This window comes from Phocoena phocoena, chromosome 10, assembly GCF_963924675.1.
Source record: "Phocoena phocoena chromosome 10, mPhoPho1.1, whole genome shotgun sequence".
In the NCBI taxonomy this organism is placed as follows: Eukaryota; Metazoa; Chordata; class Mammalia; order Artiodactyla; family Phocoenidae; genus Phocoena; species Phocoena phocoena.
Window position 1 is genome coordinate 16,566,161 of NC_089228.1, and position 26,584 is coordinate 16,592,744.

Below are 26,584 nucleotides of genomic sequence, written 5' to 3' on the forward strand. Positions count from 1 at the left end.
GTGGCAGGTTTAATAAGCAAGAGAGCTTACTTAGAAGAACGCTTGTCTTGTGTGGCTGCAAGACGAGTAGATCTCCATACTCACCAGCCAAAGGTGAAATGTTTATATAGAGCCCCTAACTGGGTTTAGTAACATACCCAGTCCTATTTCAAGGCTGTTTCCTTGGTGCAGTTTCTAGGAGCAAGGAACGCAAGCTGAACACACATCCCAAGGCAGTGGAGGTGGGATGGGAAGCCTCCAATGGCCTGGGTCCAGACTGTAGTTCAACTGGCGGTCGAGTCTTCTTGATGACCTCCTCGCACACAGGTTTTTGGGTGTTACAGGCAAATATAAGATGAAAAAATGAATGGTTCTAATTATGTGAAAATTTAAATGATGTTTTTCATTGTTATACGTTCATGTATAAAACCATAGGTCTGGAAGAGAAGGCACTAAGGCAGTAATAGTGGTTACTTATGGAATGAAGTGGCAGTATTGAGATTAGGAGTTGTGCTCAAAGATTTATTTAGCCTTATCCATGCTATTTCTGTTAAAATATTCACCTTAATTAAAATAATGTATTGCATACTTTATAATTTGCTTAGGTGTATATAAAAAACAAAGTGGCGTAACTCTGTTGTAAAGTTACGGCAAACAAGCAATCCTCATGGGATATAACTATAAAGCATCTTATTTTTGTCTTATCACCTTGTTTTATGTTTTTTTCCACTTTTATTGAGATATAATTGATGTATAGTACTGTGTAAGTTAAAGGTGTACAGCATAACGGTTTGACTTACATATGTCATGAAATGATGCCTGCACGTTTTGTTAACATTCATTATCTCATATAGATAAAAAACAAATAAAAAATATTTTCTTCTTACAGTGAGAACTCAGGACTTTCTCTCTTAACAACATTCATATACATCAAATGGCGTTGTTAACTGTTGCCATCATGTTGTATATTCCAACTCAGGAAGGCAGGTTGGACAGCTTGTCCTTCATATAGTTCTGTATGGGAAGCATGTTACCGAACTAAACTTGGGTCCATCTGCCCTCATGTGATAAAGCTAATCTACTAACACAGGGTTGTGGTGGAGGAAAGTGCAGCGTTTATTACAGGCGCCATTACAAGGAGTCCAGGCAGCTCATGCTCTAAAAACCCAAAAGCCGCAGCAGATTTCAGGGAAGCATTTTTAAAGGCAAAATGAGGGAGGGAAGTCACAGGGTATGTGGTCAGCTCTGCACAAGTCTCTGATTGGTTGATGGTGAGGTAACAAGGGTGGTGTCACAGAGGTTAACATTATCAATCCTCAGTCTCCACTCTGGGGGCTATGTGCTCATGGTCATCAAGCAGTTAACTTCTTCCATTTGGTGGGGGCATTGGCATCTGAGAAACAACTCAGGGACTGTGCATCAGATACAGTTATCTGTGTATTTCAGGGAGGAGCTAAAGATTCTGTGGTTGGCATATGGCTGATTTACTATTTAAATTCGTACCAGTTCTCCTGGCCCAACTGCTGTTTTTGTCACTACATGTTCACACCCTTTCAATCATTAATTCTTTTTTTTTTATAATTTTAGCATCTTTATTGGAGTATAATTGCTTTACAATGATGTGTTAGTTTCTGCTTTATAAAAAAGTGAATCAGCTATACATATACATATATCCCCATATCTCCTCCCTCTTGCATCTCCCTCCCACACTCCCTATCCCACCCCTCTAGGTGGTCACAAAGCACCGAGCTGACCTCCCTGTGCTATGCGGCTGCTTCCCACTAGCTATCTATTTTACATTTGGTAGTGTATATATGTCTACGCCACTCTCTTCGTCCCAGCTTACCCTTCCTACTCCCTGTGTCCTCAAGTCCATTCTCTACCTCTGCGTCTTTATTCCTGTCCTGACCCTAGGTTCTTCAGAACCTTTTTTTTTTTTTTTAGATTCCATATATATGTGTTAGCATACGGTATTTGTTTTTCTCTTTCTGACTTACTTCACTCTGTATGACAGACTCTAGGTCCATCCACCTCACTACAAATAACTCAATCTCATTTCTTTTTATGGCTGAGTAATATTCCATTGTATATATTGCCACATCTTCTTTATCCATTCATCTGTTGATGGACATTTAGGTTGTTTCCATGTCCTAGCTATTGTAAATAGAGCTGCAATGAACATTGTGGTACATGCTTCTTTTTGAATTATGGTTTTCTCAGGGTATATGCCCAATAGTGGGATTGCTGGGTTGTATGGTAGTTCTATTTTTAGTTTTTAAGGAACCTCCATACTGTTCTCCATAGTGGCTGTATCAATTTACATTCCCACCAACAGTACAAGAGGGTTCCCTTTTCTCCACCCTCTCCAGCATTTATTGTTTGTAGATTTTTTGATGATGGCCATTCTGACTGGTGTGAAGTGATACCTCATTGTAGTTTTGATTTGCATTTCTCTAATGATTAGTGATGTTGACCATCCTTTCATGTGTTTGTTGGCGATCTGTATATCTTCTTTGGAGAAATGTCTGTTTAGGCCTTTTGCCCATGTTTGGACTGGGTTTTTTGTTTTTTTGATATTGAGCTGCATGAGCTGCTTGTAAATTTTGGAGATTAATCCTTTGTCAATTGCTTCATTTGCAAATATTTTCTCCCATTCTGAGGGTTGTCTTTTGGTCTTGTTTATAGTTTCCTTTGCTGTGTAAAAGCTTTTAAGTTCCATTAAGTCCCATTTGTTTATTTTTGTTTTCATTTCCATTTCTCTAGGAGGTGGGTCAAAAAGAATCTTGCTGTGATTTACGTCATAGAGCGTTCTGCCTGTTTTCCTCTAAGTTTTATAGTGTCTGGCCTTACAGTTAGATCTTTAATCCATTTTGAGTTTACTTTTGTGTATGGTGTTAGGGAGTGTTCTAATTTCATTCTTTTACATGTAGGTGTCCAGTTTTCCCAGCATCACTTATTGAAGAGGCTGTCTTTTCTCCACTGTATATTTTTGCCTCCTTTATCAAAAATAAGGTGACCATATGTGCGTGGGTTTATCTCTGGGCTTTCTATCCTGTTCCATTGACCTATATTTCTGTTTTTGGGCCAGTACCATACTGTCTTGATTACTGTGGATTTGTAGTATAGTCTGAAGTCTGGGAGCCTGATTCCTCTAGCTCCATTTTTCTTTAAGTTTGCTTTTCAGTCATTAATTCTTCAGCCATGCTTTTGTGACTCAGGGGGCCTGGGAGACTACAGCTTTTCTACAAATAAGAGGCAAGCAGAGGACATAGTGGGAGGGCTCTGTCCTGGGAAGGCACCATAGGGTCCTACTCAGTCACACACATATCAATCCAGTGTGTCCTCAAAATACAGATGACACACAAAGTGATCTCCTTGAAGGCTCTCACACTGAAATAAAGAGGAAGAAATCATTCTCTTCCCAATTCAGGGAAATGTGTGTTTGTGATAATAAGACCCAAAAGCCTCATCAAAAATCTTTTAATAACTTTGTATGGAGTGTATTCTATATAAATATTGCGTTATTATGTATACCTGAAACGTATATTGTAAGTCTTCTATACTTCAGTAAAATTAAGTAAGTAATTAAAAAAAAATCTTTCTCTATTTCCTCACCCATAAATTTCTTATGCTTTTTTAGCATGAGCCAGGGGTTTGACTCATAAAACCTGTTTTGCCCCATGCTGGGGTTTTTAAATTATTAATTTAATTTTTTTTTTTTTTTTTTTTTGCGGTACACGGGCCTCTCACTGTTGTGGCCTCTCCCATTGTGGAGCACAGGCTCCAGACGCGCAGGCTCAGCGGCCATGGCTCACAGGCCCAGCCGCTCTGCAGCATGTGGGATCCTCCCGGACCGGGGCACGAACCCATGTCCCCTGCATCGGCAGGCGGACTCTCAACCACTGCGCCACCAGGGAAGCCCCCTAATTTTTTTTTTTTTGAAGTACAGTTTGCAAGTCTCACTTGGGGGTTGAGCTCCACACTCAAAAATGTGGACTCTGGTGTCCTCAGGCCTCATCTCAGATTTCTGTTTCAGATTCAGTTACCATAGCGTTGTCTTCTCAGGGGTGGCCTGAGCGTGTTTTCTTTTATGGGCCCATAGGCATGGCAGTGGGTGAAATAACGCTAATCCATGCAAGAGTCTTAAGGGACAAAATGTCAGTACTTCGTTTTCCCCAGTCCTTAGAGCCAGCAAGTTGGACTTCAAATGTAGGTTTTCTTCGTTGATTCACATAGACAAATGCTTGAGGATATAAGTGGAAAGTTTACCTTTTCTAATCTTAAACCATTCTTGGAGCCAAATAAAACAGGACAAGGATGGGCTCAGAATTTGAATAATACAATAAAGCACAGGACTAATTTGCATACGTAGGTGAAGGACGGGGGCTACGAATGGAGGAGTTACTTAGGGAGAGATTGGGTGATTAATCAGAAGTGGTCAAAGGAGTTTCTGAAATGCTTGCTTGGGAGGAGGCCCTGAAATCAAATTAAGGTTACTAGCTAGAGCCTGAGGGAAAGCTGTATTTCGTAAAATCTTGGTGTTGTATATATATCTTTCTGTTTCATTTTTCTTTTTTCTAAAGAATATATATAAAATATAATATAATTGTGTAATATGTATGGTGTATGTACATCATGTATACATTATAAAATAGGCATATTCTTTATATTCCTTAACTTTTTAAAAAATATTTATTTGGTTGTTCTGGGTTTTAGTTGTGACAGGCAGGCTCCTTAGTTGTGGCTCCAGGGTTCCTTAGTTTCAGCTTGCCACCTCCTTAGTTGCAGCACATGGGCTCCTTAGTTGCGGCATGCGTGTGGGATCTAGTTCACTGACCAGGGATCAAACCTGGGCCCCCTGCATTGGGAGCTCAATGTCCCATCCACTGAGCCACCGGGGAAGCCCCTATATTCCTTAACTTTTTAAACTTTAATCTCTAAAAATCTGGAATAATGTAAAACAAGCATACTTGAAAAAGAAAAGAGAATATTGAAAACTGAACATAGAAATTATAATGAAATTTAAACAAAGTTTTTAACTATGGGAGTGTATAATAATTAGTGTTATATGAATGTCAAAGCAGAGAAATGTATTTGACTATAGGGTAAGAAAGGAAATAAACTGTAAAAGTCTTAAATAAAAATAAATATTCCAGGAATGGAAATGCTTTTGTCAGGTATCTGTGTTTACAATAATGTGTTTATACTCCTAGCAATGTTAATTTGAAAAGATGCTTTAAATTTGAGTTGTCAGTGTAAAAATATCACTTGGTTTACGAGACAATCGACTGTCAAATACATTGCATAGATATGCTGGATGTTTTATAGCTTTGTCGTCTAGACACTAATTTTATCCTTAAGAATTATTGGAAATCAAATGTAGATAGTTTTCCTGAAAAGGGTAAACTTGTCTATTTATTGTGAGAATAGAAAAGTTGAAACCATCTGTCAGGCAGTGGCACTTAGGAATTAACTTCAGACAATCAAAGATGAAGTTTTGCATGAGAGCATGCATTAATCTGACAGCTTTATGTCTAAAATAAATAACAATATGATATGATTTGGTGGAGTGGGATAGGTTTGTAAATAGTCAAACATTAAGAAACTAAATTTTCTTGTTTTACGGTCATATGGGTTTTTCTGTTTCCTTCTGAAAACTTTTTTCAGTTATGCATCTATATACTAAGATGTGTATAATTAATTATTTATTTGAGGAATTGTGCTTTCAGTGTTTCCCTACTGTCTCATAAAAGCATCTGACACTGATTGGTTTTGCACTGTTTCATTTACTCAGAAGTTAGGTATATAGTTAACTCTTGAAAAGTGTTCTATAAATACCATCTATTAAAGAAGTTATCACAGCATATTTTTATCGTTGGTTTGCTGGTCTCTCCACTCAAAAGACAGTAACTGAGTCTAGGGCAGGGAATGTGTTTTATCTGTCTTTGTATCTCTGGCATAGAGGCATTCTGCTTGGTAATTGGTAGAAAATCAGTAAATCAAATAATTAATGAAATAAATTAATAAATGAGAGTTCTGGAGCCTTCTCTCCCATCTTGCAGTCAGATGTAATCCTCTCATTCCTGTTGCTTCCTATGCCAGTCTCTAATAACTGACACTTCTGCATGAATCATGGGAAGAGACACGAAATGTCTTTTCTCTTAATTAAGTGAACATTCCACAGTCTCTCCATTCTCCAGCAAGAGACAGAAGTTAAACCAAGATCCATAAATGATTAAGCACAGCAGTAAACTCTGCAGTGTTTTTTTTTTCTGTAAGCCTAGCAGACGACTTGCTGAAATATTCTTATTTCTATGGCCTGTTGAGATAAGAGATTCAAGATTTCCTAATCTGCAAAATGAGAATAATGGTCATAGCATCTCAATAAAGTTGTTGAAATGATTAACATAGAATACACATACAACACGGTACATAGTCTGGTATTGTTAGGAGTGCACTAAATATCGATAGTTGTCGTTTACTGAGACCTGACATTTTGATAGAGGAGTGCTTCAGATCAGGCTCCCGTTGAATTTGGGGACAGAAAGTCAGTAACGTAAACAAAATCATTCTGTTCTGAAGCTGTGTTGTGCTTTTTCAGCATAAACAAAGAAAGGGATTTTGAAATTTTATTACTATAATATTTTCCCTCCCTTGTCTCTACATTTAATCTCCATTTATAATTACGACATTTTCAAGAAATCCCTAATAAGGACTTGAGGCTTTAGTTATAAAGCATCTAGTGTTGTGTGCGTGTACTTTACATATATTGTCATTATTTTATCCTTGGATCTGCAGAACTTTCATCTGTAACATGTGTCTCATTCAGTAATTAATGTCTGATTATCTATTGTAAACAAAAACTCAATCCGTCTAAGAAATGGAAAATTTTATTTGAGCAAAATTTGAGGATTATAACCCCAGAAGAGCATCTCAGAAAGCTCTGAGAACTGTTCCACCAGTTAGAAGTCAAGGCACAGTTATGTAAGATTTTTTGAGGTAGAGGGCTGTACATCAAATGATGTATTATTGACAGTTTACATAATCCAGATCTAAGTGTCAACCTGGTGGGTCACATGACCCCTTACAAGCTCAAGAAGAATGTTGTCTCTTTAAGGAGTTGTCTTGATGCTGGAAGAACATTGTTCTTTATGGGTGACAAGGTATTCCTGCTGATGGGGGGAGGTTTGGTTGATGCTCAATGCAGATACAAGTGCACGGTAAGGGGGAGAGAGGAGGCCAAAGGGCAGAGAAGAATTTATGTTTACATTTTTCTTGTCTTGCCATAAAATAGAAATTTTATTTCACACTATTCTGAGTGGGCCTTCATCCTAGGCACTGGGATATAGCAGTTAGCAAGAAAAGCAATACCTGTGTTCTCATGGAGCCTCCATTTTGTAAGCAGTAATAGGCATTAGACAAGCGATCAAAAAATGAACTGAATAGCTACAGACCGAGAAGAAAATAAAGTGAGAGAACTAATAATGGCACTGGTAGGAAAGGGGGCCTTACAGAATGAGAAGTTAGGGGAAGGAGGAGATTTCAGCCAAGAGCTAAAGGATGAGCGTTTTCTCTCCGTAAACGGAGTTCAGACTGTTGTCGAACCCAAGTTTATGTGCCCGATTACACTGCAGCCAAAGAAAGCAAAACGCCGGAGTTTGAAGGGAAACGGTTTATTGCAAAGGCCAAGCAAGAAGGGCAGCTCATACTCAAAAAGGCCAAACTTCCCTATGGTTTTGGGGGAAAAGTTTTTATAGGCAAAATTTAGGGGGAGGACTGCAGGGCATGTGACCTTCCTGACTCGTTGGTGGGGAGGTAACAGGGTGGTGTTCCAGGAATCTAGTCATCAGCCTTCTGGTTCCACGCAGTCCAGGGTCCAGTGATTTTGCTCAGCCTGAAGTTACCAACCTCCACCTGGGTGGGGCGGGGACCTTAGTTCCTATAGAAGAGCTCATAGATCTGTACCAGATTATGTGTATCCCTTGAGGAGGAACGAGGACCCTGCTTTATCACTGCATTATTACTTCTTGACTGCTTCTCCTTTGCTTCTGTATTCCCTCCTTTCCCGAATTTGTGTCTGAATCTGCCCTTTGGCACTCAGGGGTGGTTTAGGAGGCTGAAGTCTTTTTCCTACAGATAAACAGGGGACATGGAGAGGCTTTTGTACCCAGGAGGACCCCGCAGTGCCCTGCTTGGTTTCAATCCCCCATTTTCTTTTATACCTCTCAATCTGGAGGGGAAAAGGTGTTGGACAAGAAAGGGAATAATGTTTTGGATAGACAGGTTTATCATAAACTGGGCAGAGGCACTCGGTTTTAGGGGGACTTGGTTTCACAAATATTATCTTTCCAAACAGAAATCATTAAGTCAAAGGCTTTGAGGCAAGAAGAGAGTCTGGAGAAGAGAAAATGGTATCAGATGAAGTGGAAAACATCTTGTTGACTTCTAGGTCATGATTAGAAAGTTGGATTTCATAGGCAGTAAAATGGGAAGCAGTTTAATGTTTAAGCAGAAGAGTGGTATGATCTAAATAGTTTTTTTAAAAAATCAAACTGGCCACTGTGCATTAAATGGATTACAGTGGGGAGGCCAGTTTGGAGGTTAGTGTGATTGTGACAATGAGAACGTCTGGTGCGTGGGCTGGAGTAGCAAAAGGAACGGTGATTGAGAAGAATGGGAACACTTGTGAGATTCTGGGGGTTAAGATCAATATTAGTAGTAGTGGATTCAATAGGGGAGGATATGGGAAACTAGAAATAAAGGATGACTTCTTACTTTGTTTTTGTTTTGCTTTTGCTTGATCACCCGAAGTAAAACTCATAGGCCGTCTCATTTTAGATCTTTAAAAAAGTCTCTGCAGGAGAATACATGAGGACATTTTTCTTTTCATGTGTACTAGGTCCTCGCATTTATGCCACATGTTATAAATGTTGTTTTCTCTTTAGGTAGATTGTAGATCATTGTCAACAAAAGTCAAGAAATCCGTCCTACCCTTATGCCAAGTTCATACTTTTGGTCTGAAGTTTATTTCTACCAAATTAACACACCTGCAAAGCTTAACTTTGTAAATCGAGTTTATTTTGAAAGGTAGTGTTGAATTATTTTCCAAATAAAGCAGCTTAAAAAAATTCAGATGTGGTCCTGTATGCACAGTGCTCTGAGTATGGTAGGATTTTTTTTTTTTAGCATACTAATGTTTATTTGGAGATGTATAAAAAATATGCAGTCGTACAAAACTTTAAAGATTTTTCAGATCCCTGCTAAGTTTTTTTTAGACCCTTTTTTTCTAGAAAACAATAGGTTTGATCAAATTTATCCTAATATTTCAATAGCTAAGATACCACTCACAGAAATATTTTAGACATTTGAAATCACAGAATGAGTAAAATGGGAGGAAGAGCTTTATATGCCTACGACTGTCTCTGTCGATAGGGGAGTTGGTTCTCCAATTTTTAGCAAAAAGTCTACACTGGCAAATTGTTGAACCACCATTAATATAAAAAATTTGGTCAATCCTCTACATCTTTAATGCATACTTGATAAGAAATATATCCATAACATTGATATTTTAACAATAGTTTTATCTGATGGTGTATAGAAAGGAGGCCAAGATTATATTGTACTACATTCAGTTTTAACTTTACTGAATACCACAAAATTTCCCCAGCCAGCATTACAATAGAAGTCAGCTTGTTGCCCTTTTACTTCTGTATAACACAATATCAAAAACATTTTATCTGCCAATATGTGATTCTGGTGACCTTTGACATTTTTGAGCATATATTCTCATGCATCGTTAGAGGTTTCATGCCAAACCAATAACACACTTCTCTGTGGTTTTCATATGCCTCCTATATCATAATGATCGATAAAATGTACTGCCATGGTTCTTTTTGCTGCCATACCTCATTATTTCTCTTTTCACTCAATCTCCACATGCTTTTAATAGTTCCTGAGTAGCTTTTGTTTTTTCATTTAATGAAGAGTAACTTAATGTGCCATTTTCTCTTTATAAAATAACACTCTCTCTCTGATGGGATTCTATCCATGGGGACCAGTTGTATTCAAGATGCCTTTCATTTGACCTAAGACAGTGTTTAACTCATCATTTGACAGTTGTGTGCCTTTAAAAATTAAAAGTCTGTGTGAGGTCTCCAATTTGTATGAGTTTGCGCAAGGTTATAGAATTCACGTAAATGCTGTCTGGCTTAGGGGACTAGGAACGAGCGTTGGATCCTAAAAAGTGATCTAAAACAAGCCTCAGCGAACAGGACCATTAGGTGAAATCTGGCCCACAGCTTGTTTTTGTAAATAAAGTTTTACTGGAACACATCCATTCCAGTGCGTTTACTTATTGCCTTTGGAGGCTTTCATACTACAATGGCAGAGTTGAGAAGTTGCAGCAAAGACCACGTGGCCCTCAAAGTTGAAAATGTCATCTGGCCCTTTACAGAAAAGAAAGATTGCTGATTCCTGATCTAATAAAATTAAGCCTGTTTCTTTTGGAAGCTACGCAAACCAGAAGGTTAAGTTTTGATTTCACACCTGAAGATAACATCACACATATTACAAATAGGGATTCACTTGGCCAAATTCTTCCTTTTTTATTTTTACCGTACACTAGGAAGGTTTTCAGAAATTATGGTAGGTCATTTAAACAGGTGTTTCTGAAGTTAATAACTAAGGGCTTTCCAAAATCTGTGCACATAAAATAAATCTTATATAATATTTAAAGTGTATATAACTTGGTGTTTTTGAGGATACATCCTGTACTTTGAGTTTATTAATATTTACAATCATAGATCACTTAATTGTTGAAATATAACTAGTGTCTATCTCTTTTTTTAAAAAAAGAAAGCAACGTTTATTTGAATTTTAACTCATTTGCTCAACAGAATTTGACCACCTTGTGTAAGCTAGGTGCCACTCTAGGTGCTGGGAAACACATCCAGTGAACAAAGCAAAAAAAAAAAAAAAAAAATTCCTGCCCTTGTGGAGTTTACACGCTTGCGAGATTTTATGACAGGAAGTACAATGATTAAGCCTAATACTGCTTTTGTTCTTTTAAAATCCCGAGACTTGGCTACATCAGAGTATTTTTTTCTTGGTGTTCTAGTAAAAGAGCATTGTGTTGATTAGAGAAATACCTTGATCCCAAATAATGGATCCACCTTTGTTTAAGATATTGATATTTAACCTTTATTCATCTCAGACACTTTAAGGATCTTTTGAGAGCAGTGGTCCTTTCCCCAGGAGGGAACAATCCATTTAGTCCTTTAAATCATAATTTTATACATAATTTCCAAAAGCACAAGGACCATCTCTAGTCCATCCACAGAGCTAAAAGCTATTAACCTAGACCAGCTATTAGATAAGTTCATAGGATTAAGGATAATGTGCTATTAGATATTTATAGAACTATTTTAAATATAGAAATCTATTATACATTTTATTCATTCAGTGATTGATTTACTCCACACATGTTTTACTAAATACTAATGCTCTTAGATGCCAGACACTGTGCCAGACAACACTGTTATTCTCAAAACATTTTTTTATATGATTGGTTTTATGACATAACCTGTATGTTAAGTAATCAATGGAGCATCGTGACTGAACCAACTTTTTTTTTTTTGGCTGCGTTTGGTCTTTGTTGCTGCACTCAGGCTTTCTCTAGTTGTGGCGAGCAGGGGCTACTACTGTTCCTTGCGGTGTGTGGGCTTCTCATTGCGGTGGCTTCTCTTGTTGTGGAGCACAGGCTCTAGGCATGCGGGCTTCAGTAGTTGTGGCTCGCGGGCTCTAGAGCGCAGGCTCAGTAGCTGTGGCTCACGGGCTTAGTTGCTCTGTGGCATGCGGGATCTTCCCGGACCAGGGCTCGAACCTTTGTCCCCTGCGTTGGCAGGTGGATTCTTAACCACTGCGCCACCAGGGAAGTCCCTGAGCCAAATTTTATATAAAGTTTACAAGCAAACATTTGTGCATTTACTAAGCATCACCCCTTCTAGTTTCTATCAGGACTTAACAAGAGGAAATTTGCTTCTTATATTTATCAGGACTGAAACAAGAGGATTTGGCTATGTAATTGTTAGAAACCTATATTTCATACAAAATAAGTAGAAATAAAAATAAACTGTGGCGTTACTTTTGTTGCATTCCAATGTGTTTCCTTTGTGGAGTGCAAGATTATACATAAGACGAAAAGAAGCGGCTTCACTCACTGAGTTCCAAAAGACAAGTCGTTGAACCCCTTGTATGTCTGTCAAGTATCTGTAATAATTTGAAACACCGTATTAAATATTGCATATTTTAATGAACATAGTTTAATTTTTCCAAGTGGCATTGGTAAGTTTTAATGTAATAAGCATTACCAACTTTAGATCAGGTCTTGTGAGAGCAGGTGACACCAGAATTATAAGTAGAGAGTTGTCTGCTGTGAAATTATGCATTGATTTAAAATCAACACACTCAAGGATCTTATGGTTACAAATGAGATTTTAGTCCCAGAATAGCCTCTTTGTGACTTAATCTTTACGTACATGTATTATTCTTATCCATTAAGTACTATAGGAAATACAAAACTTTCCTTTTGAGGTTACTAACTTCTTGCAACTGTAGTCCAGAGAGATTGTCACTTACCGAGTGATACAGTTTTTTAGTATAGAAACTAGCATAGAATGCAAGTCTCCGTGTGAGCCTGTCAATAAATCATTATCGCTTAAAATATAGAAAGAAAATTATTGAGCTTCAATAAAAAGAAGATCCATTAACAAGGGGAAGATTAAGATATGTTAAATTTCTTCTTTAAATTTAGTTATGAGATAATCCATGTCATCTATAATAGTTTTTCCCCAGATGAATTTCAGCAGGGCATATCATTGAACTCTAAAGTTTAAATAACTGAATGGATAATGAAAAACTTACCCTATGGTTCCATTTCTAGTAATGTATTAGCAGATAAGGATCTAACACCAATCTTTCTTCTGAAAACAGTAAACAAAATGGAAAAGAAAAGAGATGCATATGTAGTCTAACAAGAAAGTAAAGAAATTCGGGCTTCCCTGGTGGCACAGTGGTTGAGAGTCCGCCTGCCGATGCAGGGGACATGGGTTCGTGTCCCGGTCCGCGAAGATCCCACATGCCGCGGGGCGGCTGGGCCCGTGAGCCACGGCCGCTGAGCCTGCGCGTCCGGAGCCTGTGCTCCGCAACGGGAGAGGCCACAACAGTGAGAGGCCCGCGTACCGCAAAAAAAAAAAAAAGAAAGTAAAGAATTTAGAGCAATAGCTAAATGAAGGCAAGAGCCTGAGAATAATTGGAACACTGCAGCCTGCTTTCACCTTGAGGGCACGTGGGAATCTCAGTTTTACCGAGTACCATTTCTTGGTATTTCACAGGACTGGGGAAGGTGCTACTATGGAAGAAAAAAAAAAAAAGTCCTAAGGCTGAGCCAAAATGAGAAAACCAAAGCAGGGATCCTCTTTTCTTATAGCTGGAACTCAAAAGTGCTATACTCTCCATCTAAAGGTGAATTAGAAAGAACTGTGAATTCACGTGAAAATAGGGAAATTGCCTATAACCAGAAGCTGATATTTGAACAAGTCTGTGACATAAATTCATACTATGTGGTCAGTCCCAAAACACTTCAAGCCAGAAATTTAGATATGTGTTTCTCATGTAGGAGTACATTTAAGACCTGTGGCAGGACCAGATGACAAAATCCTCCCAGGAGCTACCCACCTGCGTCTCATGGCTCAAAGAAGTCTTGTATGTAATTTTACAAACAAAATGAGCAGAAAGCAGTTAAAAATCGATAAACACATAAGGAAATAAGGCACCATGAGTGAAAGCCGGTAGAAGTAAGAGAAACAACAATTAAACTCACCTTTCTTAAAAAGTGTGTCAGTTTTCATCTTGGGATAAAAGTCATAACTCATTACCTTAGAAAACACTTGATTATCTTATAGCCATAAACATTTCTTCACTATTTTTTCCTTAGAATATGCAATGCTACTGTATACTGATAAGGTAGTATTTATTGTAACATACTTATGGAAGGTTGGGAATGGTGCCACATCAGAGAGGCTACCATATCTGGGGGACTACTTTTCTTTCTTTTTAGGGAAGAAGTAAAAAGGCCAAAAACACGGGCTCAAAATCAGACTGAGATCTTTTACCGTGTAGTACGTTTGCTCAAGGTCCCAACTAGCAGTGTATTTAAATTTGAACCTTTATGCTGTTCATTTACGAAACAGTCTTACAGTAGCCATACTCCCGATACCCATAATGAGTTGCCGTGAGAACTGAGACAAAACGTGTAGGCAGTGTATCACAGTTCAGCACATTAATTCGTTGGTTCTTGTTAACTGTATTATCCGTTCCTCCTTTTCCTGGGCCACTCCCATGAGACAGAGTAACTTGCTCTCCTGTACCCTACAGAGGAGAAGATCGCCTGTCCCCACCTTTATCAGGTTTAAGGCTCCTCAGTTTCCAGGTGGGTGAATTGGGCCTTTAATCCAGTCTCTGTTACATAATTACTCACTAGGTCTCAGGAAAATCTGAGGACTCATCTGAGACTCACCTGTCAGCTAGCAGTATAGTTTCACTGACTCGAGGAATCAGATATTAGAGCTGTTCAAGTGTTTCTTCATGACCCTCTCATAAAAGGGATTCAGTGGCACCTGCTTAGTGTCTGTGGCATTTTGGTTTCTGCATTCTCTGACAATGAGAACCCCGCTTTCGTGGCCTTTGAAGTATTTACGTATTTGCTCACTCTGTGTGTGTAACTGAGGTAGAATTGCCACCATCACCTGCTAAAACCCCACCACCTCTCCTTTCCCTGTCCACGTCCCTGTGCCTTGTACTGAGCGCTGTGCCCCCAAACACCACCTCACTGCATTCGCCCCCTGCGCAGATGCCTTCGTCACCCAGAATAGGCCCAGCCAAGCCGCTTTCCCATGTGGATGACAACTTCACTCTGCTGGGGTTCAGACACCCCTGTGATAGACCATCTTCTGGATGGCCCTCTGAACCCCTCCTGGGCTGTAACTCCCCACACTAGGTAGCCCTCCCTACCCTGCTAGGACTCCAACACACTAGGCCAGGCTTCCTCCTCCAGCCCATCCCAGCCTTGCTCATGAAGACCCCACCTTATCTCTGATATCTGGTCTCTGGTCACCCTTGTACCTCCCGTCCCCTGAACCCCTCCTGGACACTTAACCTTGCTCGCTTCCGTCTAATGACTTCAGGCCCGAACTGTCTGAGGAGGGAATACCATGCTAAATTTAACATAAGGAGAGTTAAGCTTATCAGCTCCACTTGGGAACAAAATAAAAGGGCCTTGGTGTCTTGAATTCTAGAATATACCATCTTCTACTTGCTTAAGTCTCCCAAGTATTGTCCACGTGTTGAAGTCTCCTTTGTCTCTGAGGATGTTAGTATAAGGCAGAATTTACAAAAGTGAATACAAGATAATACACAGAGTTCATTTCCACAAATACATGTATATACCGCTCTCAAAGAATCCCAGATTTTTGAAAATTAATTTACATTTCCATGATGTATACAATTTCTTATTAGAAAGAACTGCAGGATAGAATTACAAGGTTGACTTAACAGGAACTGATATTTGAGATTTGCTAGCGGATTTATCTGAGAAATGGTTTATCTCATAACACTTTTCACTTTGTCAGACACCCTAAGATCTAAAGATTATGTGAATAATAAACACCTTGCTCACCATGTCCCTAGAATAAGCTTTTGAAGATGAAGCTCTTTAGAACTTAACTGGACAGTATTCTCCTGGGTGCTATAAGGAAGGACTTTTAAGGCATTTCAATATGCTTGTTTTGGGACATAAAGATCATGACTGAGTGAAGGAGGGTGACTCCCAAGAAGAAGCTGAAATCACTGTGTGTCAGGTAAAATGAACAATGCCCTTTAGGCGTATTTCTGGTGTTTTACATAATACAGAAAAAGTCAAACCATTCTTAACATGTCCTCCTAAGGTGAGAAGCAAATATAAGTAAAAATATTGTCTTCTCCCTCTCCCAACTTCTTCTGAGAACAACATTTTAAACTCGGCTATATTTCTATGAAATTTTCATTTGTAGCTAAGGCTGTTCAGTCCAGATATAGGAACTGTCAATATCCAGGATTTTAGTGAATTACACACTTCATCTCCTGGGTAGAAGAGAAACCATTTGCAAACCCTGTTCATTACATTACATAATTCCACATGAAATACCTAGAATAATTCTCTTTTTATTACTCAGAGCTCATTAAGGAAGACAGGTGCATTAAAACAATACACATACAGTGAGTGGTATGGTTTTCACCTTAAAATAAGTAGACACCTACTTGAAACCTTTTATACCATTGGTTTGGCATCCCCATTGGCTCACAAATATAAGTTAGGCTGTTAATCAGTTTCACTCACGTACAAAAAAACCCCCCCAAAACTCTATTTGAATATTTCCTGACTTTTTTTGGAAACATAATTCCAGTGCTTTAATGTAAGTTTTCAGCAGCTTTGCTATATTTTATTTTGGCTCAAAAGAAGAAGATGGAGATTTTTCACATTCTCATATAAATATGATATCATAAGAAACAGTCCATAGGATTTATTAGAACTGCATAGGTGATACCTTTTCTAAATAATTTACAGTTGAAAAATGAACTGAATATCTGGGAGAACTGATCATTTTTAAAGACATTTCACTGCAAGTAGACAAGTGGCTATAATTCTCAGTAGTTGCATTTAGTCTGAGAAGATGATTCTGTCTTTGAAGACTCAGCTACATATGTCTCGAAACGCCAAAGATCATGCATGAAAGCTTTTTTGAGGGTGGTCTCTCAGATATTGGTATTTAATTCAAATCTTTAATTGAGACATATGATGCCACGAATATTGCGAAATCTTACACAGATAAGAGTAATTCAGAAAATATCACTTTTTGTTGTCAAGAGCCCAGGTTGGAGATCACGTACCCTAAGATTCAAGTCTTAGAAATGCTACTTACCAGCTGGATGACCCTTGGGCTTTTGACTTGAGCATAAACTAACCTTCAACTTGTTTGACTGTAATTAACAAACAAACAGTATATTTATATGTTTATAATATAAAAGTAATATATATATATATCTATTTATAGACACAGGTAGATAAATATAGCCTGGACATAAACGTAGATAGAGATACATAAATATAGATATATCTTGCCTCTTAAAAGTGGTTAAGTTGTAATGCACTGTAAAGAATTTACCATAATGGGTAGAAAAGATAAAGCAATTTCTCAAAGTGTAGGTCTTATAAGTGATGAGGCAGAAGGCAGAGTGAGTTTGCCCAATCAGGGATTAAAATAGAAGGAAAATGATCCTCTGTGTTAAAGAAACATGTTTTACTAATCACAGCCAATTTAGCAATTTATATTAAGATACTCTTTTTCAAATGTGACTTTGGTATGAAACTGTACTGTCCTTCAGTGGAGGGAGAGAATATCTCCCAGGCTGGCACAGGGAAAAGCAAGGTGTATATACAAGTTGAAAAGATGTAATGATTTTCTTTGTATAGTAAGGATACCTTTTGGTGCCGAGGTAATATTCTGAGAATTTTGCTTATTGCTTCACGCTAAAAGGAAAGGTAGATTTCATAGATAGAACTCACTGGCTCTGCTGATGACATCTGAGCACATTGGTGCAGGAATTGTTACAGAGCTGATTGTTGCTAGAATCAATACTATTTACCATAGGGTTTAATCCCATAGAAATCATTAACTAGGGTGCCAAGCAATTAGAGTGAAAAAGTAAAATATATAAAGAAGTTTCCAGAGCAAGACAGAGCTACTGTTTGCTTTGATTATTGATCCCTTTGAGCTTAACCTCCTCATCCAGCCTCCAGTCAGTCAGTCATCTGAGCAGAGCCAAATGGGAATCCTTTATGTTTATTTCTTTTGGTTTCAAGATGTAAGCCAAGTCAACCATACAGTCAAGTATGCTATTATGTGGACACTCATGGATTGGAACCGGAAAACCATTAAAAAAATAAAGAAAGCAGTTCCTAGGCTAGCTCAAAGTCCTTCTCTGGGGATTCATGGTCTCTTTGGTTCTGCCTCCCAGGCCTCTGAATCCAAAGCCTAAACTCTCCCCTATGCCGTACTGCTTCTACAGATGTTAATGACCAACATGATTAAGTGTAATTTTTCTGAACGCCAGACTGCAATAGTGAGATCCACATACCTGTGCCCTCTCCTTGTGCATGCTGATAGGCATCGAGAAAAGCTGAAGGTGAACTGTTGATCTCCCCAGTCTCTGAACGTGGAGGAAGTGCCACCACCACTCATATCCTTATAATACCCTCTACTTCCATACCACGTATTCACTTCACCTCCAAATAATCTTGATTATTTTACTTTCTGAATGTATATCAAATCTGTCTGTGTTTTTCCATGTTCACTACCATTATTTTATGTCAAGCCACCATCATGTCTGGCATGAAGTATTAATAAGTACAAGGGTTGGTTGTTTCTCCCTGTTTTTCTTCTCCAATCTGGTCTCCACACTGTGGCCCAAGAGATCTCTTTAAAAATGGAATGTGCTCATGACACATCTAATTTGTAAGTCTTCAGATCTTTTCTGTTCTTAAATTTTCAACAAGGTCACAAATACTGTAGCCTTTTTGTTCTTCCCCCACCTCGCCCACCCTGGCCACGTAGCACCTTCTTTCTCTGCTACACAAAGTAGTTTCTCAAGTTAAGGCCTTCGCATGCTCTTCTTCTTGCCATATTATTCCCTAGTTCAAATCTGACCCACTCATATCTCCTCTCCTGGAAGCCTGTAATTTCCCTCATATTACATGTGTCATGAGGACAGGAGTTACATTTTGTTCATCTGTAGCCCTGGTACCCAGCCTAGTACCTGGTACAGGTGCTTAATGACTTGAGTGAAGGAGAGAGAAAGAAAAGAGAAGATGATAGATATTTTTAGACCATTCGCTTCACATTTAGGGAGCTTTTTATGAGGGACACGATTTGTTTCTCAAAGGACCAAATGGAGAAAAGCGAGTAAATTTAAACTGGAGTAATTTACACATGAAGAACTTAGCCAACAGAGACGGGAGGAAAATCTGTTGAAGATTTGACTAAGACATTGCCCTGGATATCTGTATTAGTGCTGCTTTAGAACATCTTGAAACCCAATGATTGTATAAAAACATATGGTGATGATAAATTCTTATGCATTCATTATTATGTCATATAGTTATGTATGAGACAACTTTCAAATTATTGTTGACATTTTCATCTCGTTGAATCGTTGAGATGGCCGTGTCCCGAATCTAAGATTCCTCATCCGCTGTCAACACTGCAGCTCTCTAAAGGTACAGAGAATGCCCTGGAATTAGGTGCACTCCTATTAATGGTGGAGTCTCCCTCTTAGATTCCTTTCTGATCTTTGACACAGTTGGACAAGTCTGGATGATTTGAGAGCCTCAAGAATTCACAGAAACTTGGAATAATTTTTCCATGGTAAAAAGCCATCATTACTGGAATGAGCATAAACAAGCTTGTCAACTCTTTTCTTTAATCAAAAAGAATCCTTAGTAGGTCTCTCTCCCATTTCCCCTCCTCTCTCCTGATAAGGTGGGGTGTGACTGGACAAAGGAGAAGTTCTGGTTCCTAATGTGTTTTGCTTTCTGCAACCAAAGGTGATGATCAATTGGAAAGGTTTGGGAGGTCCCCTGCTAGGCCAGTTATTAACGTCTGATTGCTAAGTTCATGGGTGGGTTGAAAGGAATAGTGTGGGTGGCGAAGGGGAGGATTTACTTGTTTCAATGGAGTGACTACCTGTACAAAAGTGTTTTTATATTTTGACAACCAGTATAGATAGTGTTACCAGCAAAATATCACTTCTGGCCCAGGCCATCCCTAGTAATTATTTGATATAAAACATTGTATTGGTAAAACTACTGATATATGTTTGGGAAATTTTAGCTAAAAAAATTTTTTTTTCCTAGTGATAAATGGATAGTATCCTTTAGCTCAAGGGTTCTCAAAGCATCACCTTGGAACTCTTGGAATGTGTTAGAAATGCAAATTTTCCTTTTCCAACTCTGACAGACTTGGGCGGGGCCCAGCAATTTGTGTGTTGTTTTTTTTTTTTTAACATCTTTATTGGGGTATAATTGCTTTACAGTGGTGTGTTAGTTTCTGCTTTATAACAAAGTGAATCAGTTATACACATACACATGTTCCCGTATCTCTTCCCTCTTGTGTCTCCCTCCCTCCCACCCTTCCTCTGGATGAGTTAAAACACCCTCAGGGTTTGAGAATCACTGTGTGAGGTCGTTAACACAGCCCACACTGTCAGAATATGGTCGTCTCTGGCCATTTTAAGCAGCTTGGTTGAGAACCTGTGTTAATGCAGACAGGTGTTTGTGAGATGCCCAGCTTCTGGGCAATGAGAGTGCTCAGTCACTAGCTAAGAGACTTATTCTTGAGCATCTATCTCTCGGCAGGCAATTCAAATGCAGGTCTCCAGCAAATTACAAATTGCTATATGTCATAGACATTCATAGTTACTGCCAGTTGTCAAAATCATAAAATTTAAACCTGTGAATGTCTGTGGTCTACTGTATTGACTGTAGAAGTGTTAAATTTAGAATGGTGAAAATGGATTTTTAAAGGTGTAATAATTAATGGGATCTGGGATTACATTCATATTGAATTTTTTTAAGTAGGCAAAATGGTACTGCTGTATTTAAAGGCACTTTAGAAATCAGATGATTATTCTACCTGGGAAGGACATATCTATTAAAGAAAAAAACAAAACAAAACAGAAAAACCTCAGGGGCATTATATTGCCCTGAAAAAGTGCTTACTTGAAAAATTATACTTAGAGGGTAAAGATTAGATTCCAAATCCTTTTCAAAGAAAAAAATATCGTTTTCCAGGTCACTTTTGAATTCATTGAGAGTTCAGTCATCTCCCTATTCAGTAAGGGGTCCACGAGTCAAACCACCACATGAAGCAGAGAAACGTTCAGAGTATTTGGTGGAGATCCTTGCTCAAGCTCAAACCTTGTTTTGACATATTCTTATTACATATTCATTTCTCTTCTTGAAAGGTATATTCTAATTATATTTCGTCCACTCTTTAGTTTGTGCATAGAAGTTATAGTTTAGCAATAGAGATAGAAAGTTCAAGGCTAGATATCCAAACCTTTAATGGTTCGCAAAAAACAAACATTGACAAAGTACTGGATAAATATTCTCATCTCAAGGTATTAATCGCAGTTCCAAGTACACAATGGGTGTGAGAACTCTTGAGTATTTATTTAAAGAGCCTTTGTTCCTTTACGTGATTTTCTTTTCAATTATAAATATGTTCACCTCCACTGCTTTACGGTGAGGTGAATTTCTCTCTCCATGCTTCTGTCCACACAATGCCTTCTGAAGGGGAACAGAGGGCACTGCCTTCTCCACTTGTGCACAGATTCCATCTTTGCTTGTAACTGAAGTCTCGATTCCAGTCCTGACTGTAGCCATTGCTGCATTCAGCCTAGGACATTGGCTCTGTCTCCTGTCTGCCCGGAGCCTTACTATCTGTAGAAAATCACCCCTTCCTCCTTCCATGTGTTTTGCTAGTGCCATCACTCTAGGGCCTGGCGCACCCCTGTGGTTGTGTAGATTGGACAAGGGTGAGATATGGCCTGAGCTCCTGGCTCCAAGCCTTGGCCCCATGGGCCTAGAGGGGGAGCAGCCTTTTGATCCTGTGCTTCCTTGTAATTATCTGCCCCGTAGAAGGGGCCTTTCTACGAAGGAGCTGGCAAGGCCTTGCTCCTTATTAAAGCAACAAGACAAAAATGAAAACGTTAAGCCTTTAATCACTTTCTGTGATGGTAGCAGTAGGAATCTAAAACAGAAGTAGCCCACTCCCCTGTCCCATTTCTTCCCATGGAGCTGCACATCCGTGTAGGGTTGGGTGGAGGTGTCAGCCCTGAGGAGGGATGGGTCCTCCCCTTTTAAAGGAGCCGGGACCCAAAGGCTCTGGCCGTTTTATGGGCCCTGAAGTTGAAGGGAGTGGGAAAGGGAAGATCTAGGAGTAGAAAAGTGCTTGGTATGGAGTCACAGGGATCTGACCCCTCCCTAAAAGGGGCCCTCGGCTGAGATACCTGAAGGAGTTGTCTGTCGGAGACTTCAGGTAAAGAGACTGAGGAATGAGGGCTCTGGGGCTGGAAATGTAAACGTGTGAAGAGCACGACCGGCCAGGGACCTGAGTCCTTGACTGCATCCCCTTTCAGGGACTGCACGGCAGTGGCTCTGCCTGCCAGTTAGAGCCTTTGGAATCTCCCATAGTCAGGTCTGAAAAATCACAGTCAGGATTTTAACTGGGAGCCAGACTCCTCACTAACCCTGTCCTCTTCTTGCCGCTTTCATGTTCAGGCTTGTGTCCTGAAAGCTACAATCTAATGTAAAACATGTTGAATTTTCGTGTTAGTTCATTTTAACCTCATTTCATGTGCTCCTTGGGGAATCATATCATTCACTTGGGGAAAGTGGCCTTTTTGTCCTTTACCACCAAAACATCACTTCATTTTTTGATCTTGTTGGTTAGTTACGCTCCTGATCTCCGCCACTCATATTTTGTATATTTTGTAAGAGTACACTCAGCATGCACCTCTTGGGTTGCGGTGTTGGACACAGCGACTTGCCCTTTCTCTTTCTTTCTGAGACATAGGCTCTCTCTTGTCTCCTTAGCTGGAGGTAGACTTCTCTATTATCAGTTTGGGCATGTATTATATGCTCCAAAAATATGTGTTGACTTAAATAAGATGACTCCTTTTATTAAAAAAAAAAGAAGAAGAAGAAGCAGCTCCCATTTCAGAGTGGAGTAAAGGAAAGCTCTCTGAAATACTAAGCTGTAAGTTAGGAATCCAGAGGAGAAACAAGATTGTCTTCAGGACCTTGAGAGCAGTGAAACACCTTATGTTGCTGGCTCTAAGGAGACACAGACATAATTTGCAGCGTTTCACTTTCTTGTAAAAAGAATATTTTGCACTGGTGAATGCTTGGAGTTCGTTGATTTAAGAGGGCACAAATAGAATTGAAAAGCAAAGTACTCTGTCTCTTCGTAAAAGAAAATATCTTCCCTTGACCTTTCTGTTGCTTAAGGATAGAAACATTCTTATGTATTTCTTTCAATAAAGTACTAAGTTTGTTGCATTGAAGGTGTTTTAACCTCTCAGCTCTGTGTTAAACTGATAGATTCAGCTCCTATCAATCCAGGTCATTGTGCCCCTGGGAAGGGTTATCTCTAGGTACACACCAAAATTATGATGTTGTCTAACCACTGATCACTACATCCCGTGAGGTCAGGAGAGCTTATCACCTATGTCAACTAAATGTTATCCCTGGCCTCCCTGAAATTATAAGCTTTGTCCACTCTGATTGTAGGAACAATTATATTTCCCTCTTTGGAATTTGGGTTGCTCCCCATATAGTGCAGGTGTGATTTATTTGTGTTTGTGTTACATTGTGGTGTCTTGAGTTTATAACTCTCCTTGTTTATCTTTTCTTTCTCATCAACCTATGATTTAGAGTTTTCCTCAGAAGGGTCAAGTGAAATGTACAACCTAGAGAATTTCCTTGCTTTCTCTTGATGGACTCACTTGCCTGTCTTCCAGAGAAGGTTGGCTAGATTGTACCTAGGATATGATCGCCTTTCTAGCAACGGAGGATGTAGCAGGACTAGTGATAGAAAGCTCCATTTTTCATATTCTCTATTTAACTTCTTCTCCAGCGTGTCCTATCAGGCACAAGATTTCCAGTTGCTCGTTAATGTCTGTTCTCAGGGTTGGCCCCTCTATCAGTATCATACCTAAAGTTCACTGAAGTCAAGATATAAACTCTTCAAAGTAAAAATGAAGAGTTTTGCCCCTCCCATGGGAATTTCAAGATTATTTCAAGATTATGTGCCCCATAATTTTGACTTCGTGGTAGTATCATAAAGTTATGTTTTGGGCACCGGAGAAGGGCCACAAAACTGCCTGTATAACAGTTGAAACTCTTTCTCCTTCCTACTTATCTTGTAAAAAAAAAACAAAAAAAACAAAAAGAAGGGGGGTGGGGACATTAAAAGTTCTTTCTTTGATTTTCTCAAGGCACATCTCTTTCTGAGAAATGAATAATATTTCCAGCTATGGAGACTTAGACTGCCTGTTGCCAAGTTTTGAATGGTCAGCTATAACAAAGATTCCATGTGCACAAAGCATCCTGTTTTTTGTAATTATTATAACATGCAGACAATTCAAGTATATTAGTACAGATGGATTTGTTTTTAGAATAAATAATACTTGACTACTTGAGGGAAAAAAAAGTTGAGATTTCTATTTCACAAAATGCATCTAAATAAGTGCCAAATGGAAAAATGCTAAATCCTAAAATATATACCCTACTAAATATATATAGTATTTAATAATAAATGAAAAAGGAGAAAAATGTATGTAAACAGGTAAGAAATACATAGAAAGGGAGACTTTTTCCTAAGTAGAAAGGCAAAGAAAGAAAACATAAAGGAAAAATTATATATATAAATAGATAAAATATAGATGTATCTGAATAAAGGTTAACATCTTCTATGTATGATAAATATTAGACAGAAACAGAAAAACTGTGGCACATGTATTATACAGTAAAGTTAATATCTGTAATGTATAAAGAATTCTTAGTAATAATTACAGGATAAATGACTCTATTGAAAAATGAGCCAAAGATATGAATAGAAGATTTTCAGAGGACTAATAACTGTAAAAAGTAACGAGGCCAACTTCACTAGTGTTCTAAGAGATACAGACTAAAAGAGAAAAAGGCAGTGTTTTGCCTTTCAAACTGGCAAGCCCTTTCTATCACCTGGTGTTTAACCAGAGAAAAAATTGATCCATTTTCACCCAGTTGGAAAAACTAGCTGGGTTTGGACTTCTAGAAAGATTACATGTTAGACTTTCTTCAACATGCTTCATTGCACAAGAGATTTGTAACAGCAGCCATGTGTATGTATATTTAAAATATATATATATTTAAAATTTTATTCCTTTTTTGAACCTGTATATTTTTAAACTCCATTGAAGTATATTATTGGTAAACAGAAAGCTGTACATATTTCATGTACATAACTTGTTGAGTTTGGAGATATTTTTAATAAAAATTTCCAAGCATAAAAAATATACAGAAGAATATACCCATTAACTAGATTCAACATTTATCAAGATTCAAAAGTAATTTTGATCAAAAACATTTTTTTTGTTGTTTTGCGACCTAATCTTGGATATGACTCCAGCATATGGTACTTATCAAGAGACTCATAATGTGCAGAAATTTGACCTTGAACTTCAACCTCTAAGGTGTTATTCTAAAACAATTATCTAGGATTTGAATATGACTCATTTTTCAGATGTTAAGAATGATAGAAAATCGCTTACAAATTTACTTTTCCTAAATGAACCTTTATACTATTTATGAAATCGGGCAGAAAATAATTACTCTGCTTAAACGATTTGGACTTAGTCCAAATCATTAGACTCCATAAGCCCTCCTCTTTTCACAACTCCTAGAAACTAATGGGTCTAAACCTCATAGACAGGTCATGCACAGTGCTCAGTGACTCAGTATGAACACTTGCACCCTTCTGAAAGCTCTGCGGTTGATACTACGGTTACTCCTCTTTCCCAGATGAGGATGTGTAAATAGCCTAGTGTTAACACATCAAGGTCATGTTAGCATCTGGGCATCCAGGATCCAGAGCTTCCTTGTTAAACACTAGACAATTACTGCAATGCTAAAACAAGAAAACGGAGCCGCTTTAAAAAAATGAGTTAGTAACAGATGAATCCAGAATGACGAGTCCTGAAAGCATGCCTGGTGTTTTTTTGGCTTTTTTTTTAATAAAGGTATTCATTTTTCTTTTTAATTTGACTTTAGTATTGTTCTAGTAAAGCAAATGCCTTGGACATATTTGCAAAGAATCTGATGTGTAGAAAAGGTGATATTTTATTTTTTAAATTTATTTGTTTATTTATTTATGGCTGCGTTGGATCTTCGTTGCTGTGTGCAGGCTTTCTCTAGTTGCGGCAGGCGGGGGCTACTCTTCTTTGCGGTGCGCGGGCTTCTCATTGCGGTGGCTTCTCTTGTTGCGGAGCATGGGCTCTAGGTGCGCGGGCTTCAGTAGTTGTGGCACGGGAACTCAGTAGTTGTGGCTCACGGGCTCTAGAGCGCAGGCTCAGTAGTTGTGGCACATGGGCTTAGTTGCTCTGCAGCATGTGGGATCTTCCCAGACCAGGGCTCGAACCCGTGTCCCCTGCATTGGCAGGCGGGTTCTTAACCATTGCACCACCAGGGAAGCCCAAGGTGATATATTAGCTCTTGGGTAGAACCACACTCTCCTACCAGACTTTTCCTTGTTGTTGTTTATATATTTTTATAATAAAATAAAATACACTTACAAAAAAACCCCACACAAAGGAAATGTATGCTCTAATACATTCTTTCATGGCAACTACCATCAGGTTAAGAAGTAGAACTTTGCTGCCTACCCCAGTGCCTTTCATGGACTCGTCCTCA